A 13,545-nucleotide genomic window follows, 5' to 3' on the forward strand; every position below is an offset into this window, starting at 1 on the left:
GAGGATAGGATAGGACAGAGGATAAGATTGGATAGAGGATAGGATAGGATAGAGGATAGGATAGGATAGAGGATAGCATAGGATAGAGGATAGCATAGGATAGGAGATAAGATAGGATAGAGGAAAGGATAGGATAGAGGATAGGATAGAGGAAAGGATAGGGTAGAGGATAGGATACGATAGAACATACGATATTATAGAAAAAAGGATACGATAGAGGATAGGATAGGATAGAGGATAGGATATGGGATTGCCTAGGATAGAGGATAGGATAGGATAGAGGATCGGATAGGATAGAGGATAGGATAGGATAGAGGATAGGATAAGTAAGAGGATAGGATAGGTTAGACGATAGTATAGACGAAAGGATAGGATTGATGATGGGATAGGATAGAGGATAGGATAGGATAGAGGATAGGATTGGATAGAGGATAGGATAGGATAGAGGATAGGATAGGATAGAGGATAGGATAGGATAGAGGATAGGATAAGTAAGAGGATAGGATATGATAGAGGATAGGATAGGATAGAGGAAAGGATAGGATAGAGGATAGGATTGGATAGAGGATAAGATAGGATAGAGGATAGGATAAGATAGAGGACAGGATAGGATAGAGGATAGGATACGATAGAGGATGGGATAGGATAGAGTATAGGATACGATAGAGGATAGGATAGGATAGAGTATAGGATAGGATAGAGGATAGGATAGGATAGGATAGGATAGAGGATAGGATAGAGGATAGGATAGGATAGTGGATAGGATAGGATAGAGGATAGGATAGGATAGTGGATAGGATAGGATAGAGCATACAATAGAGGATAGGATAGGATAGAGAATAGGATAGGATACATGGTATTATAGGGTAGAGGATAGAATAGGATGGAGGATAGGATATGGGATTGGATAGTATAGAGGACAGGATAAGTAAGAGGATAGGATAGAGGAAAGGATAGGATTGAGGATGGGATAGGAACGAGGATAGGATTGGATAGAGGATAGTATAGGATAGAGGATAGGTTAGGATAGAGGATAGGATAGGATAGTTGATAGGATAGGATAGAGCATACGATAGAGGATAGGATAGGATAGAGAATATTATAGGATACATGGTATTACAGGGTAGAGGATAGGATAGGATAGAGGATAGGTTAGGATAGAGGATAGGATAGGATAGAGGATAGGATAGGATAGAGGATAGGATAAGTAAGAGGATAGGATATGATAGAGGATAGGATAGGATAGAGGAAAGGATAGGATAGAGGATAGGATTGGATAGAGGATAAGATAGGATAGAGGATAGGATAAGATAGAGGACAGGATAGGATAGAGGATAGGATACGATAGAGGATGGGATAGGATAGAGTATAGGATACGATAGAGGATAGGATAGGATAGAGTATAGGATAGGATAGAGGATAGGATAGGATAGGATAGGATAGAGGATAGGATAGAGGATAGGATAGGATAGTGGATAGGATAGGATAGAGGATAGGATAGGATAGTGGATAGGATAGGATAGAGCATACAATAGAGGATAGGATAGGATAGAGAATAGGATAGGATACATGGTATTATAGGGTAGAGGATAGAATAGGATGGAGGATAGGATATGGGATTGGATAGTATAGAGGACAGGATAAGTAAGAGGATAGGATAGAGGAAAGGATAGGATTGAGGATGGGATAGGAACGAGGATAGGATTGGATAGAGGATAGTATAGGATAGAGGATAGGTTAGGATAGAGGATAGGATAGGATAGTTGATAGGATAGGATAGAGCATACGATAGAGGATAGGATAGGATAGAGAATATTATAGGATACATGGTATTACAGGGTAGAGGATAGGATAGGATAGAGGATAGGTTAGGATAGAGGATAGGATAGGATAGAAGATAGGATAGGAAAGAGGATAGGATAGGATAGAGGATAGGATATGGGATTGCCTAGGATAGAGGATAGGATAGGATAGAGGATCGGATAGGATAGAGGATAGGATATGGGATTGCCTAGGATAGAGGATAGGATAGGATAGAGGATCGGATAGGATAGAGGATAGGATAGGATAGAGGATAGGATAAGTAAGAGGATAGGATAGGTTAGAGGATAGTATAGACGAAAGGATAGGATTGATGATGGGATAGAATAGAGGATAGGATAGGATAGAGGATAGGATTGGATAGAGGATAGGATAGGATAGAGGATAGGATAGGATAGAGGATAGGATAAGTAAGAGGATAGGATAGGATAGAGGATAGGATAGGATAGAGGAAAGGATAGGATAGAGGATAGGATTGGATAGAGGATAAGATAGGATAGAGGATAGGATAAGATAGAGGACAGGATAGGATAGAGGATAGGATACGATAGAGGATAGGATAGGATAGAGAATAGGTTAGGATTGACGATAGGATAGGATAGGATAGAGGATAGGATGGAATTGAGGATAGGATTGGATAGACGATAGGATAGAATTGAGGATAGGATTGGATAGAGGATAGAGAATTGGATAGGATAGAGGATAGGGTAGGATAGAGGATAGGATAGGGGATTGATAGGATAGGATAGAGGATAGGAAAGGATAGAGGATAGGATAGGATAGAGGATAGGATAGGATAGAGGATAGGATAGGATAGAGGATAGGATAGGATAGGATAGAGGATAGGATAGGATAGAGGATATGATAGGATAGAGGATAGGATAGAGGATAGGATAGGATAGAGGATATAATAGGATAGAGGATAGGATAAAGGATAGGATAGGATAGAGGACAGGATAGGATAGAGGATAGGATAGGATAGAGGATAGGATAGGATAGGATAGAGGATATGATAGGATAGAGGATAGGATAAAGGATAGGATACGATAGAGGATAGGATAGGATAGAGGATAGGATAGAGGATAGGATAGGATAGAGGATAGGATACGATAGAGAATAGGTTAGGATTGAGGATAGGATAGGATAGGATAGAGGATAGGATAGAATTGAGGATAGGATTGGATAGACGATAGGATAGAATTGAAGATAGAATTGGATAGAGGATACAGAATTGGATAGGATAGAGGATAGGATAGGATAGGATAGAGTATAGGATAGGATAGAGGATAGGATAGGATAGTTGATAGGATAGGATAGAGGATAGGATAGGATAGTTGATAGGATAGGATAGAGCATACGATAGAGGATAGGATAGGATAGAGAATAGGATAGGATACATGGCATTATAGGGTAGAGGATAGAATAGGATAGAGGATAGGATAGGGGATTGGATAGGATAGAGGACAGGATAAGTAAGAGGATAGGATAGGATAGAGGATAGTATAGACGAAAGGATTTGATTGATGATGGGATAGGATAGAGGATAGGATAGGATAGAGGATAGGATTGGATAGGGGATAGGATAGGATAGAGGATAGGATAGGATAAGTAAGAGGATAGGATAGGATAGAGGATAGGATATGATAGAGCATAGGATAGGATAGAGGATAGGATGGGATAGAGGATAGGATAGAGGATTGGATAGGATAGAGGATAGGATAGGATAGAGGATAGGATAGGATAGAGGATGGGATAGGATAGAGGATAGGATATGATAGAGAATAGGATAGGATAGAGGATAGAATAGGATAGAGGATAAGATTGGATAGATTATAGGATACGATAGAGGATAGGATAGAATAGTGGATAGGATAGGATAGAGGATAGGATAGGATAGAGGATAGGTTAGGATAGAGGATAGGATAGGATAGAGGATAGGATAGGACAGAGAATAAGATTAGATAGAGGATAGGATAGGATAGAGGATAAGATAGGATAGAGGATAGGATAGGATAGAGGATAGGATAGGATAGAGGATAGGATAAGTAAGAGGATAGGATAGGATAGAGGATAGGATAGACGAAAGGATAGGATTGATGATGGGATAGGATAGAGTATAGGATAGGATAGAGGATAGGATTGGATAGGGGATAGGATAGGATAGAGGATAGGATAGGATAAGTAAGAGGATAGGATAGGATAGAGGATAGGATATGATAGAGAATAGGATAGGATAGAGGATAGGATAGGATAGAAGATGGGATAGAGGATTGGATAGGATAGAGGATAGGATACGATAGAGGATAGGATAGGATAGAGGAAAGGATAGGATGGAGAATAGGATAGGATTGACGATAGGATAGGATAGGATAGAGGATAGGATGCAATTGAGGATAGGATTGGATAGACGATAGGATAGAATTGAGGATAGGATTGGATAGAGGATAGAAAATTGGATAGGATAGAGGATAGGATAGGATAGAGGATAGGATAAGATAGAAGTAGGATAGGATAGAGGATAGGATAATATAGAGGATAGGATAGGATAGAGGATAGAGGATAGGATAGGATAGAGGATAGGATAAGATAGAGGATAGGATAGGATAGAGAATAGGTTAGGATTGAGGATAGGATAGAGGATATTATAGGATAGAGGATATGATAGGATAGGATAGGATAGAGGATAGGATAGAATTGAGGATAGGATTGGATAGACGATAGGATAGAATTGAGCATAGGATTGGATACAGGATAGAGGATAGGATAGGATAGAGGATAGGATAGGATAGAGGATATGATAGGATAGAGGATAGGATAGAGGATATGATAGGATAGAGGATAGGATAGGATAGAGGATAGGATAGGATAGAGGATAGGATAGGATAGAGGATAGGATAGGATAGAGGATAGGATAGGATAGAGGATAGGATAGGATAGAAGTAGGATAGGATAGAGGATAGGATAAGATAGAGGATAGGATAGGATAGAGGATAGAGGATAGGATACGATAGAGGATAGGATAAGATAGAGGATAGGATAGGATAGAGGATAGGATAGGATAGAGGATAGGACAGGATAGAGGATAGGATAGAGGATATGATAGGATAGAGGATAGGATACGGGATTAATAGGATAGGATAGAGGATAGGATAGGATAGAGTATAGGATAAGGGATTAATAGGATAGGATAGAGGATAGGATAGGATAAAGGATAGGATAGGATAGATGATAGGATAGCATAGAGGATAGGATACGATAGAGGATAGGATAGGATAGAGGATAGGATAGGATAGAGGATAGGATAGGATAGAGGATATAATAGGATGGAGGATAGGATAGAGGATATGATAGGATAGAGGGTAGGATAGGATAGAGGATAGGATAGGATAGAGGATAGGATAGGATAGAGGATAGGATAGGATAGAGGATAGGATAAGATAGAGGATAGGATAGGATAGAGGATAGAGGATAGGATAGAGGATAGGATAGGATAGAGGATACGATAGGATAGAGGATAGGATAGAGGATATGATAGGATAGAGGATAGGATAGGATAGAGAATAGGTTAGGATTGAGGATAGGATAGGATAGGATAGAGGATAGGATGGAATTGAGGATAGGATTGGATAGACGATAGGATAGAATTGAGGATAGGATTGGATAGAGGATAGAGAATTGGATAGGATAGAGGATAGGGTAGGATAGAGGATAGCATAGGGGATTGATAGGATAGAGAATAGGATAGGATAGAGGATAGGATAGGATAGCGGATAGGGTAGGATGGAGGATAGGATAGGATAGTGGATAGGATAGGATAGAGGATAGGATATGATAGAGGATAGGATAGGATTGAGGATATAATAGGATAGTGGATAGGAAAGGATAGAGCATACGATAGAGGATAGGATAGAGGATAGGATAGAGGATAGGATAGGATAGGATAGGATAGAGGATAGGATAGGATAGAGGATAGGATAGAGGATATGATAGGATAGAGGATAGGATACGGGATTAATAGGATAGGATAGAGGATAGGATAGGATAGAGTATAGGATAAGGGATTAATAGGATAGGATAGAGGATAGGATAGGATAGAGGATAGGATAGGATAGAGGATAGGATAGGATAGAGGATAGGATAGGATAGAGGATAGGATAGGATAGAGGATAGGATAGGATAGAGGATAGGATAGGATAGAGGATAGGATAGGATAGAGGATAGGATAGGATAGAGGATAGGAAAGGATAGAGGATAGGATAGGATAGAGGATAGGATAGGATAGAGGATAGGATAGGATAGAGGATAGGATAGGATAGAGGATAGGATAGAGGATAGGATAGCATAAAGGATATGATAGGGTAGAGGATAGGATAAAGGATAGAATAGGATAGAGGATAGGATAGGATAGAGGATAGGATAGGATAGAGGAAAGGATAGGATGGAGAATAGGATAGGATTGACGATAGGATAGGATAGGATAGAGGATAGGATGCAATTGAGGATAGGATTGGATAGACGATAGGATAGAATTAAGGATAGGATTGGATAGAGGATAGAAAATTGGATAGGATAGAGGATAGGATAAGATAGAAGTAGGATAGGATAGAGGATAGGATAATATAGAGGATAGGATAGGATAGAGGATAGAGGATAGGATAGGATAGAGGATAGGATAAGATAGAGGATAGGATAGGATAGAGAATAGGTTAGGATTGAGGATAGGATATGATAGGATAGTGGATAGGATAGAGGATATTATAGGATAGAGGATATGATAGGATAGGATTGGATAGAGGATAGGATAGAATTGAGGATAGGATTGGATAGACGATAGGATAGAATTGAGCATAGGATTGGATACAGGATAGAGGATAGGATAGGATAGAGGATAGGATAGGATAGAGGATATGATAGGATAGAGGATAGGATAGAGGATATGATAGGATAGAGGATAGGATAGGATAGAGGATAGGATAGGATAGAGGATAGGATAGGATAGAGGATAGGATAGGATAGAGGATAGGATAGGATAGGATAGAGGATAGGATAGGATAGGATAGAGGATAGGATAGGGGATAGGTTAGGATTGAGGATAGGATAGGATTGAGGATAGGATAGGATAGAGGATAGGATAGAGGATAGGATAAGATAGAGGATAGGATAGGATAGAGGATAGAGGATAGGATAGAGGATAGGATAGGATAGAGGATAGGATAGGATAGAGGATAGGATAGGATAGAGGATAGGATAGGACAGAGAATAAGATTAGATAGAGGATAGGATAGGATAGAGGATAAGATAGGATAGAGGATAGGATAGGATAGAGGATAGGATAGGATAGAGGATAGGATAAGTAAGAGGATAGGATAGGATAGAGGATAGGATAGACGAAAGAATAGGATTGATGATGGGATAGGATAGAGGATAGGATAGGATAGAGGATAGGATTGGATAGGGGATAGGATAGGATAGAGGATAGGATAGGATAAGTAAGAGGATAGGATAGGATAGAGGATAGGATATGATAGAGAATAGGATAGGATAGAGGATAGGATAGGATAGAGGATGGGATAGAGGATTGGATAGGATAGAGGATAGGATACGATAGAGGATAGGATAGGATAGAGGATAGGATAGGATAGAGGATAGGATAGGATAGAGGATAGGATAGGATAGAGGATAGGATATAATAGAGGATAGGATTAGTGAGAGCATAGGATAGGATAGAGGATAGGATAGCATAGAGGATAGGATAGGATAGAGGATAGGATAGGACAGAGGATAAGATTGGATAGAGGATAGGATAGGATAGAGGATAGGATAGGATAGGGGATAGGTTAGGAGAGAGGATAGGATACGATAGAACATACGATATTATAGAAAAAAGGATACGATGGAGGATAGGATAGGATAGAGGATAGGATATGGGATTGCCTAGGATGGAGGATAGGATAGGATAGAGGATCGGAAAGGATAGAGGATAGGATAGGATAGAGGATAGGATAAGTAAGAGGATAGGATAGGATAGAGGATAGGATTGGATAGAGGATAGGATAGGATAGAGGATAGGATAAGTAAGAGGATAGGATAGGATAGAGGATAGGATAGGATAGAGGAAAGGATAGGATAGAGGATAGGATTGGATAGAGGGTAAGATAGGATAGAGGATAGGATAAGATAGAGGACAGGATAGGATAGAGGATAGGATACGATAGAGGATAGGATAGGATACGATTGAGGATAGGATAGGATAGAGGATAAGATAGGATAGAGGATAGGATAAGATAGAGGACAGGATAGGATAGAGGATAGGATACGATTGAGGATGGGATAGGATAGAGTATAGGATACGATAGAGGATAGGATAGGATAGAGTATAGGATAGGATAGAGGATAGGATAGGATAGTTGATAGGATAGGATAGAGGATAGGATAGGATAGTTGATAGGATAGGATAGAGCATACGATAGAGGATAGGATAGGATAGAGAATAGGATAGGATACATGGTATGATAGGGTAGAGGAAAGAATAGGATAGAGGATAGGATAAGTAAGAGGAAAGGATAGGATTGAGGATGGGATAGGATAGAGGATAGGATATGATAGAGAATAGGATAGGATAGAGGATAGAATAGGATAGAGGATAAGATTGGATAGATTATAGGATACGATAGAGGATAGGATAGAATAGTGGATAGGATAGGATAGAGGATAGGATAGGATAGAGGATAGGTTAGGATAGAGGATAGTATAGGATAGAGGATAGGATAGGACAGAGAATAAGATTAGATAGAGGATAGGATAGGATAGAGGATAAGATAGGATAGAGGATAGGATAGGATAGAGGATAGGATAGGATAGAGGATAGGATAAGTAAGAGGATAGGATAGGATAGAGGATAGGATAGACGAAAGGATAGGATTGATGATGGGATAGGATAGAGGATAGGATAGGATAGAGGATAGGATTGGATAGGGGATAGGATAGGATAGAGGATAGGATAGGATAAGTAAGAGGATAGGATAGGATAGAGGATAGGATATGATAGAGAATAGGATAGGATAGAGGATAGGATAGGATAGAGGATGGGATAGAGGATTGGATAGGCTAGAGGATAGGATACGATAGAGGATAGGATAGGATAGAGGATAGGATAGGATAGAGGATAGGATAGGATAGAGGATAGGATAGGATAGAGGATAGGATAGGATAGAGGATAGGATATAATAGAGGATAGGATTAGTGAGAGCATAGGATAGGATAGAGGATAGGATAGCATAGAGGATAGGATAGGATAGAGGATAGGATAGGACAGAGGATAAGATTGGATAGAGGATAGGATAGGATAGAGGATAGGATAGGATAGGGGATAGGTTAGGAGAGAGGATAGGATACGATACAACATACGATATTATAGAAAAAAGGATACGATGGAGGATAGGATAGGATAGAGGATAGGATATGGGATTGCCTAGGATGGAGGATAGGATAGGATAGAGGATCGGAAAGGATAGAGGATAGGATAGGATAGAGGATAGCATAAGTAAGAGGATAGGATAGGATAGAGGATAGGATTGGATAGAGGATAGGATAGGATAGAGGATAGGATAAGTAAGAGGATAGGATAGGATAGAGGATAGGATAGGATAGAGGAAAGGATAGGATAGAGGATAGGATTGGATAGAGGGTAAGATAGGATAGTGGATAGGATAAGATAGAGGACAGGATAGGATAGAGGATAGGATACGATAGAGGATAGGATAGGATACGATTGATGATAGGATAGGATAGAGGATAAGATAGGATAGAGGATAGGATAAGATAGAGGACAGGATAGGATAGAGGATAGGATACGATTGAGGATGGGATAGGATAGAGTATAGGATACGATAGAGGATAGGATAGGATAGAGTATAGGATAGGATAGAGGATAGGATAGGATAGTTGATAGGATAGGATAGAGGATAGGATAGGATAGTTGATAGGATAGGATAGAGCATACGATAGAGGATAGGATAGGATAGAGAATAGGATAGGATACATGGTATGATAGGGTAGAGGAAAGAATAGGATAGAGGATAGGATAGGGGATTGGATAGGATAGAGGATAGGATAAGTAAGAGGAAAGGATAGGATTGAGGATGGGATAGGATAGAGGATAGGATATGATAGAGAATAGGATAGGATAGAGGATAGAATAGGATAGAGGATAAGATTGGATAGATTATAGGATACGATAGAGGATAGGATAGAATAGTGGATAGGATAGGATAGAGGATAGGATAGGATAGAGGATAGGTTAGGATAGAGGATAGGATAGGATAGAGGATAGGATAGGACAGAGAATAAGATTAGATAGAGGATAGGATAGGATAGAGGATAAGATAGGATAGAGGATAGGATAGGATAGAGGATAGGATAGGATAGAGGATAGGATAAGTAAGAGGATAGGATAGGATAGAGGATAGGATAGACGAAAGGATAGGATTGATGATGGGATAGGATAGAGGATAGGATAGGATAGAGGATAGGATTGGATAGGGGATAGGATAGGATAGAGGATAGGATAGGATAACTAAGAGGATAGGATAGGATAGAGGATAGGATATGATAGAGAATAGGATAGGATAGAGGATAGGATAGGATAGAGGATAGGATAGGATAGAGGATAGGATAGGATAGAGGATAGGATATAATAGAGGATAGGATATAATAGAGGATAGGATTAGTGAGAGCATAGGATAGGATAGAGGATAGGATAGCATAGAGGATAGGATAGGATAGAGGATAGGATAGGATAGAGGATAGGATAGGATAGAGGATAGGTTAGGATAGAGGATAGGATAGGATAGAGGATAGGATATAATAGAGGATAGGATTAGTGAGAGCATAGGATAGGATAGAGGATAGGATAGCATAGAGGATAGGATAGGATAGAGGATAGGATAGGACAGAGGATAAGATTGGATAGAGGATAGGATAGGATAGAGGATAGGATAGGATAGGGGATAGGATAGGAGAGAGGATATGATAGGATAGGTGATAAGATAGGATAGAGGACAGGATAGGATAGAGGATAGGATACGATAGAGGATGGGATAGGATAGAGTATAGGATACGATAGAGGATAGGATAGGATAGAGTATAGGATAGGATAGAGGATAGGATAGGATAGGATAGGATAGGATACAGGATAGGATAGGATAGTTGATAGGATAGGATAGAGGATAGGATAGGATAGTTGATAGGATATTATAGAGCATACGATAGAGGATAGGATAGGATAGAGGATAGGATAGGATAGTTGATAGGATAGGATAGAGGATAGGATAGGATAGTTGATAGGATAGGATAGAGCATACGATAGAGGATAGGATAGGATAGAGAATAGGATAGGATACATGGTATGATAGGGTAGAGGAAAGAATAGGATAGAGGATAGGATAGGGGATTGGATAGGATAGAGGATAGGATAAGTAAGAGGAAAGGATAGGATTGAGGATGGGATAGGATAGAGGATAGGATATGATAGAGAATAGGATAGGATAGAGGATAGAATAGGATAGAGGATAAGATTGGATAGATTATAGGATACGATAGAGGATAGGATAGAATAGTGGATGGGATAGGATAGAGGATAGGATAGGATAGAGGATAGGTTAGGATAGAGGATAGGATAGGATAGAGGATAGGATAGGACAGAGAATAAGATTAGATAGAGGATAGGATAGGATAGAGGATAAGATAGGATAGAGGATAGGATAGGATAGAGGATAGGATAGGATAGAGGATAGGATAAGTAAGAGGATAGGATAGGATAGAGGATAGGATAGACGAAAGGATAGGATTGATGATGGGATAGGATAGAGGATAGGATAGGATAGAGGATAGGATTGGAAAGGGGATAGGATAGGATAGAGGATAGGATAGGATAAGTAAGAGGATAGGATAGGATAGAGGATAGGATATGATAGAGAATAGGATAGGATAGAGGATAGGATAGGATAGAGGATAGGATATGATAGAGAATAGGATAGGATAGAGGATAGGATAGGATAGAGGATAGGATAGGATAGAGGATAGGATAGGATAGAGGATAGGATATAATAGAGGATAGGATTAGTGAGAGCATAGGATAGGATAGAGGATAGGATAGCATAGAGGATAGGATAGGATAGAGGATAGGATAGGATAGAGGATAGGATAAAGGAAAGGATAGGATAGAGGATAGGATACGATAGAACATACGATATTATAGAAAAAAGGATACGATAGAGGATAGGATAGGATAGAGGATAGGATATGGGATTGCCTAGGATGGAGGATAGGATAGAGGATAGGATAGGATAGAGGATAGGATAAGTAAGAGGATAGGATAGGATAGAGGATAGGATTGGATAGAGGATAGGATAGGATAGAGGATAGGATAAGTAAGAGGATAGGATAGGATGGAGGATAGGATAGGATAGAGGAAAGGATAGGATAGAGGATAGGATTGGATAGAGGGTAAGATAGGATAGAGGATAGGATAAGATAGAGGACAGGATAGGATAGAGGATAGGATACGATAGAGGATAGGATAGGATAGAGTATATTATTGGATTGAGGATAGGATACGATAGTGGATAGGATAAGATAGAGGATAGGATAGAATAGAGTACAGGATAGGATAGAGGATAAGATAGGATAGTGGATAGGATAGGATAGAGGATAGGATAGGATAGAGGATAGGATAGGATAGAGGGTAGGATAGGATAGAGGATAGGATACAGGATTGGATAGGATAGACGATAGGATACGATAGGGGATAGGATAGGATAGAGTATAGGATTGGATAGAGGATAGGATAGAGGATTGGATAGGATAGAGGATAGGATACGATAGAGGATAGGATAGGATAGAGGATAGAATAGGATAGAGAATAGGATAGGATAGAGGATAGGTTAGGATTGAGGATAGGATAGGATAGAGGATAGGATAGGATAGAGGATAGGATAGGATAGAGGATAGGATACAGGATTGCATAGGATAGACGATAGGATACGATAGGGGATAGGATAGGATAGAGTAAAGGATTGGATTGAGGATAGGATAGGATAGAGGATAGAATAGGATAGAGAATAGGATAGGATAGAGGATAGGATAGGAATGAGTATAGGATTGGATTGAGGATAGAATAGGATTGAGGATAGAATAGGGTAGAGGATAGGATAGGGGATTGGATAGGATAGAGGATTGGATAGGATAGAGAATAGTATAGGATTTAAGATAGGATAGGATAGAGGATAGGATAGGATAGAGGATAGGATAGAGGATTGGATAGGATAGAGGATAGGATACGATAGAGGATAGGATAGGATAGAGTATATTATTGGATTGAGGATAGGATAGGATAGTGGATAGGATAAGATAGAGGATAGGATAGAATAGAGTACAGGATAGGATAGAGGATAAGATAGGATAGAGTATAGGATAGGATAGAGGATAGGATAGGATAGAGGATAGGATACAGGATTGAATAGGATAGACGATAGGATACGATAGGGGATAGGATAGGATAGAGTATAGGATTGGATAGAGGATAGGATAGAGGATTGGATAGAGGATTGGATAGGATAGAGGATAGGATACGATAGAGGATAGGATAGGAATGAGTATAGGATTGGATTGAGGATAGTATAGGATTGAGGATAGGGTACAGGATTGGATACGATAGAGGATAGG

This window comes from Halictus rubicundus, unplaced genomic scaffold (genome assembly GCF_050948215.1).
Source record: "Halictus rubicundus isolate RS-2024b unplaced genomic scaffold, iyHalRubi1_principal scaffold0162, whole genome shotgun sequence".
NCBI lineage: Eukaryota > Metazoa > Arthropoda > Insecta > Hymenoptera > Halictidae > Halictus > Halictus rubicundus.